The following is a 7469-nucleotide window of genomic DNA, read 5'->3' on the forward strand; positions in this document are numbered from 1 at the left end:
GCTTTTTTTTAACAGTATGTGTGTTCCCTGGGAATTGAACACACAACATTTTGCGCTGCTAACGCAATACTCTGCCACAGAGATCACACTGTTTGAGTAGTAGTTTATGTTGAATATTGTAAGCTTTTAATTAGTTTATTTAAAAATATATATTATTTCATTATATTTGAATTTGCCTTTGTTTACATATGAGTCAAGACATTAAAGTATTAGGTTGATATTTTGTATAATCATGGAAGGTTAATAGATTTGTTAAAAGTATTTTATTACTTTTTAAGGAAATTGGTTGAGGTTATGAGGAAATTTTCATTAGAAAAAAATTATATCCTGTAGATATTTTTACAGTAGACTTTAACTGAATGGATGAACTAGGACACAAGTATTTTTCATAAATATAAATTTTAAATATTGGAAATGTATTAAATTGATTGATTAGCCTACAGTTATTTGTATTTTTTTTATTTATTATTATTATTATTTTTTGTTGGTTAAAACAATGGTTTGATATTCTCATATGAGAATTTTTTTGCCGTTTCATTAATTGTTCAAATTTAGCTGGAAAGCCTTTAATAGGTTTTTAAAGGCAATTTAGTGAATGATCTGTATCTTCTTCTTTTTTTTTTGCCCAGGACATCAACAGTTCAGTAGCTTTTCGTTGTCAGAACATTAAAGTAACCAACCCTAAATCTTTAGAAATATTTACTAAATATGTGATAACTAGTCATGGTCTGCCCTGCTGTTCTCAGTTCAGATGAAATGTCATGACACAAGTGAAAATGATCCACCTCAAGCTGCTTTTTTTTTTTTTCTTTTTTTTTTTATCCTACCTTACTGTGACCCTCATCTTCACATACACATAAATACAGACCTCAGGGATTTTCCACACAGATCTCACTAAGGCACGACTAGACCTGATCTGGTAACAGAAAGGCATTATCCAGAATTTATCACTGTACGTCACCTGACACATGACAGCCTGAAGGATATAATGGAATCTTTACATGACATTTTTATATAACAATGAACAATTGCCAGACTGATCCTTATACAGTATGTGAATGGATAAGATTATGCAAGTCAGTAATATATTTACAGTATGACCAGACTTTTTTTTTTTTAGAATGAATAGACTTTTTATACATCCTTTCCTGATAACTCATTCGATAATAACAAATAAATACTGGAATAACTTAATTATCATGATCTGCTCATTTTCTTCATTTTCTTCTCAGTATTTTAGAAGATTCCTTAACCGTTTTTATTATTATTATTATTATTATTATTATTATTATTATTATTATTAGTTTTGTTTGAGTTCTAATGTAGTTTTATGTAATTCTAGATTTATTGTTACTTAAATTACTTTATAATATTTTAGAAGTTTTTTTTTTAATAAAAAAATCTGAAATGTAGTAATATGAATAAACCGTATACAGCAATTTACATTAAAATATTATTTAAATTCTGTGATGTACATAGTTTTTCATTTATAAAATGTCTTTAAAAGTCCACCAGAGTACTAATAGCCCCTGGTCTGAGTTGTGGTGTATTTTCCTCAGGGCCTTTGTGTTTTACAACCTACATGTCTGTGTGCTGACTTGGTCAGCATTGATACATGAGTGGGAAAGACACCAATCACAAATGAGCAATATAAGCATTCCCACAAAGCCCCCTTGAGTTTATATGCTTGACCTGGTGTGTTTATGAACGTCTGTCTTCCTGTGAAGGTGGGCTCACATACCTAACCAGTCACTGACAAATGTGAGACAAAGGAGATATAAATGTGGTGAGATTGTGTAGGAAAATTCCTGGACTCTTTCTAAGGAGAGGAAATGATGATGTTTGTCAACTAAGCAGTCTGGATAGATGGATTTAATTGTGTGGATAATCCAGTTTTTTTCCCCTTTTTTATCAGCAGTTTCTTGAGGGGGAAAATGATTTAAGAGAGACAGAGGAAGTGTTTTACTCTTCTGAGGATCTCAACAGGAAATCTCAGGTATCTGTACCATCTGAATGTTTGTATTGTTCGTTCAGTGTTGCTATGCTGCAATGGTCCATGAGATTGATAAATAAACACACACTTGAGTGTGGCGTACTTGAAATTCTGCCAGTGTTACTGTGTACTGAGCCATCAACATGATGGAGGTCTTATAAATATTGCTTTGATGTCACTTTCTCTCCATATTCCAACAGAAATTTGATTCCTCAAATCTGTCATTTGATGAAAGTGTCCTGGAACCAGGGCGTTTAGGTCTTTAAAGCTTATTTTTCTATTTCATGCTAAGCTCTCAGTTCTGACATATTTCAAGAGATTTGACATGTGGGTTTAAGTGTTTTTCACTTGAATGGTCAGGATCTGGGTCGTACCTCTGCAGGTGCTTCTTAGTGAATTGTGGGAATGTTTTCTTCTCTCTTTTTTCTCTCTTCATGTTCAGACAAATTGTTTTTAAATTGCTAGACTTAGGATCACATTTACGAGAAGGTTGCTGAGTAGCATTAAATCATGCTGATCATAGGACAGAGAGGTAATAATTGATTTCTGGATTGGTATGTCTGAACATTGGCTTTTTATATAACTTTTTTTTCTACACAGTTTCTTCAGATTCCTCTTTTTTCAACTGTAACCTCACAGAAGCAAAAATAGAATACTTTATAATGTAATGAAATAGATGCACCGGCCCTCAGGCCATCAGAAAAGCCCTCCGGCCCTTGAGAAGGGTGGGACCATCAACACCTATAGAAGAGCACGTTATGTGTTCTGGTTTTCTGTCAAAACACAGCGAAATCTGTTAGATTCAAAACAAAGTAGTAAATCTGTCAACGGCGTCTTCCAGTAAAGAAGCTGATAGAGCAATTTACTGTGTTCCTGGACATATAATGTACATCTTGTTTTGGCATTAATGCTAGTGAAGATCGTGCATTAATGCAAATTATATTTGGAAAAGATTTAAGCTCCATTGATAATGACGCCGTCTGACTGTTACCTAGCCTAAAGAACACAGGATAAAACACAAATTAATCATGTGGCTGTATTTATTGTATTATTGTGAGTTCTTAAGAGTCTGTTTCTGACAATTAATTTTTTTTTTTAAGTTTATCGTGACTTTTACAATTTATGCCATGTCAGGAGAAGGAAAGTCCTATTAAGAAAATGAAAAAAAGTATATCCATTCAAAGCAAATTATTAACACAATTTCTTTTCTGGATCGTGAAAAATAGTGAATTGACTAGTTCTAAGACTAACTGAAAAAAGATCCTAAAGTCACGACGATTTGTCATTGATTCGTTCCTTTCAAATCCAGTTGAGCTTCTTTGTTTTGAAATCGTCACTGTGGAAGATAGTTTCCCTCTAGGCAAGACAGAAGGTGATTTGCTTTCTCCACTAAAATGTGTTTGAAGAACTATTTCAATTTTTTTTACGCACATGGTACAAAAAGTGTCTTGACATAAAACGTAAAGCATTAAACCTTTACTGAAAGGCATAAATGGGAAACACCAAACTGTTTATGGCCAAAAGGCAGTTGTGAAATATTCAGGAATGCATTTGAGAATATCACCAGTGTTTTATTTGATATTCAAAGGATAGTCCAAGTCCACCATTTATTTGATGGGTTTTTAAAAGTTCTGGTTAGTCTGGGAACATTCCTGTAATTCTAACCCTGTCAGAACATCAGACTTGTATAAAGCTCAAAGGATGCACTAAAACTCACTGTGGTGTGGTATTTACACAAGACTTGAAGATTTCACAGCTGTATATTTAGGGTGACAGCCGTGAGGGACAGCTAGATCTCAAGGTGTAATATGAGCAATACTGTATCATATTTCAGTGATATTCCACATGCAGCTTTTTATGGGGACTGGCAGGAGGCCATGATATATTTTCCAAAGTACATAAAAATGTTGTATGCAGCATATTGTATGAGAGAATCAGTAGTGGCTTACAGTATGAAGCCTTCTGTATTTCCTGTTATCGTGGTGTTGATGTGATTTGTCCACTCAGCAGTCTTTTCCTCACTTCACTTGCTGATCTCACCTTTTTGTTCAGTTTGTCAACCAAGTAAGATCCTCAAGAATAGTTTTACAATAGAGTGAATACATTAAATCCCACTGTTACAGATTTTGAAGTAATAAAACAGTTGACTATGCAGCAGGCACCTCATAAGTTTAGTGTATTTAAGTATAGATCTTTTCAGCTTTTGCAAAAATCAGTGCACAAATCACTCATGGAGTGTATTGAGGAAAGTAATCTAGCAGAGTGTTATGTTCTGAGTGTTCCAGAGGTTATGGGGTGTGTGCTAAGTGTGTTGTGTGAATGCTAATTACATGGGCTAGACTGGCTTGACACCACACTGTCGAGTTCACACAAAGGCTAGAGGCTCCGCCCCCACAATGCACCTGCTGTCCAATCAGAAATGTGGGATGTCAGGAGGTTGGGGTCTGTTTTTTTCTGTTATTGTGAGAGAGAGCTGAAATGGAAAATGATTTCCAAGCTTCCTCTTTCCTTTGAAAGTCTCAGTCAAGACAGGAGCCTCTGCACATTTAAACATTTACTTAACTCTCTGCCTTTCACGTTAAACCTATAAGCTTCCCATACAGACGAAAGGTAAGTCTTTGTTTTTGTATAGTTAGATTTTCAAATTCATGTATATTTTCTCTATTATTTTGAGTGAATGATGTATATGTGTTGTATTATATTATTTCATTTGTATTGGATAAGTAGGCTACTTTTGTCTTGTTTTTCAAGCAAATTTTGCCTTTTTAACAAGCAAGTTTTTAGTAAGTGGTCAGTTTTTGTAAATTCTAGATATTAATTAGAACTTAGATTCTCGCAGATGTTTTTTTAGAAGAAGTTACTATGTTAAATGTCTTGGTCATTCACAGATGACTGTAGCAATCAACAGGCCTCTGACGTTCTTAAAGGGTTAGTTCATCCAAAAATGAAAATTATGTAATTAATAACTCACCCTTATGCTGTTTCAAACATGTAAGACCTCCTTTTATCTTCGGAACACAGTTTAAGATATTTTAGATTTAGTCCGAGAGCTCTCAGTCCCTCCATTGAAGCTGTGTGTACTGTATACTGTCCATGTCCAGAAAGGTAAGAAAAACATCATCAAAGTAGTCCATGTGACATCAGAGGGTCAGTTAGAATTTTTTGAGGCATCGTAAATACATTTTGGTCCAAAAATGGCAAAAACAACGACTTTATTCAGCATTGGCTTCTCTTCCGTATCTGTTGTGAGAGAGAGTTCAAATCAAAGCAGTCTGGATATCCGGTTCGCGAACGAATCATTCAGTTCACCAAATCGAACTGAATCGTTTTAAACGATTCACATCTCTAATACGCATTAATCCACAAATGACTTAAGCTGATCACTTTTTTAATGTGGCTGACACTCCCTCTGAGTTCAAACAAACCAGTATCCCAGAGTAATTCATTTACTCAAACAGTACATTGACTGAACTGCTGTGAAGAGAGAACTCAAGATGAACACAGAGCCGAGCCAGATAACGAACAAAACATTGACTCGTTCACGAGTCAAGAACCATTTGAACTGAACTGATTATTTTGATGATTCTGTGCTAGTGTTATGAGCGCGGGTAAACCGAGGCTTGAATCAAGGGCAATCATCGCAAATGACGCCATTATGTCGAGCGCAAAAGAACCGGTGAACCGTTTTCTTAAACTGGTTTATTGAATCGAACTGTCCGAAATAACTACTGGTGATCCGAAAACCGATGCAACCGGTTCTTCACTCGTGAACGAGTCAATCTATTGTTCGTTATCTGGCTCGGCTCTGTGTTCATCTTCACAGCAGTTCAGTCAGTGTACTGTTTGAGTGCATGAGTAGTACCTATAATACAGCTTATGCCAAGATGATTTATGACTTTGACCTTTGACCTTTTGACAGGTTGAACTTCCGGTAACCTTATGATGGATGGGCGGGGACAAATGAGTTCAAGGGTTAACCTATGACCTTTCCACGCATCGATCATGTGCTTTTGACAGAAAGTTTTACCCTATTGACCTAATTAGTTTTAAATCATGGTTTTGACGGCTAGTTTAAACGGAAGATGAAAGACTCCTCACGCATCGATCATGCGGTTTTGACAGAAAGTTTTACCCTATTGACCTAGTTAGTTCTAAATTATAATGGTACATGAAAGACTCCTCATGCATCGATCATGCGGTTTTGACAGAAAGTTTTACCCTATTGACCTGTTAGTTCTAAATTATAATGGTACATGAAAGACTCCTCATGCATCGATCATGCGGTTTTGACAGAAAGTTTTACCCTATTGACCGTTAGTTTGTTTGAAGTCTGTGCCAGTTGTTTGAACTCTGTGTCAGTTAGCTTGTTTGAAGTTTATCACAGTTATAAGGTTATGTGTGTGGTTATAAGGCTTCTCCCCCTCCCATTACATTTATGAGCGGTGTATAAATGGGGTCGGTGTGTTCTACATTTTATATATATATAAAACATTATATAATTTATATAATCTCAAACAATTAAAGATTGAAAACACATTTTAATTATTTCACATTTATATATATATAAACATCATATAATTTATATAATCTAAAACACATTTTAATTATTTCACATTTATATATATAAAACATTATATATAAAACATTATATAGTTTATATAATTTATATAATCTAAAAACAATTTAACTAAGGTTGAAAACACATTTTAATTATTTCACATTTATATATATATATATATATATATATATATATATATATATAAAACATTAGATAGTTTATATAATATACATAATCTAAAAACAATTTAACTAAGGTTGAAAAAACATTCCGTTCTTTTAAAAAAGGTTATAAATTAAACTGTATAAAAAATATACTGAAACCGACTGTTTCAGATAAAACAAGATCTTTTTTTTTTTTTTATAGAGCAGAAAAGAGATGTTTTCACACACCTTTGATCCTGACCCTCTGTGTCCCCACTGTCTGTGTTTGCACGCCACAGTGCACACTCGTCGGAATTTACTAACCAATCATAATATCTTCAAAGCCATTTTTAATTAAAACCAAACGTATCTCACACGGGAGTACCATGATTTTGACAGTTTTCTGACGGTTCACCTATGAATTACGGCTGGTGCGCGTCTAGCATCTCTTGTACCCCCTTTCTCTCTCTCCCTCTCTCTCCCTCTAATGCCTGTGTACACACATTCGTCTCCAAGTCTTATTTTCTTCTTTTAATGAATATAAACACATTATACATTCACAAACAATATAAAACAAAACATTTACATTAGTTTTGTTCATCACTAAAAAATATACATTTTACCAGGATCGGGGAATATATAATTGAACAGAATGAAGAATATGGTCTATTGAGGAACCCGGACGTGTCATTGACACAATTCAGTTAAATTCATTTCACATTATTTGTTGCAAGACATTTTCTATATTATATTTAAAACCTTTTATATCCATCTT

At 34.1% G+C, this 7469-nt stretch overlaps 1 protein-coding gene across 3 annotated transcripts in view; it reads left to right on the forward strand.

Annotated features, from left to right (window-relative positions):
* The first annotated feature begins 1827 nt into the window (after positions 1-1827).
* The window catches only part of lypd6b (LY6/PLAUR domain containing 6B), a 23043-nt gene continuing 17401 nt past the window's right edge, over positions 1828-7469 (forward strand). For 2 of the 3 annotated variants that reach the window (XM_026218248.1, XM_026218250.1), the window contains exon 1: positions 4474-4603. The gene's annotated coding sequence lies outside the window, so the exon portion shown is untranslated. Of the gene's footprint in view, positions 1997-4473; positions 4604-7469 lie in introns of those variants that run through there. The other variant, XM_026218249.1, reaches the window with a different exon arrangement.

This window comes from Carassius auratus, chromosome 34 (genome assembly GCF_003368295.1).
Source record: "Carassius auratus strain Wakin chromosome 34, ASM336829v1, whole genome shotgun sequence".
Taxonomy (NCBI): Eukaryota; Metazoa; Chordata; class Actinopteri; order Cypriniformes; family Cyprinidae; genus Carassius; species Carassius auratus.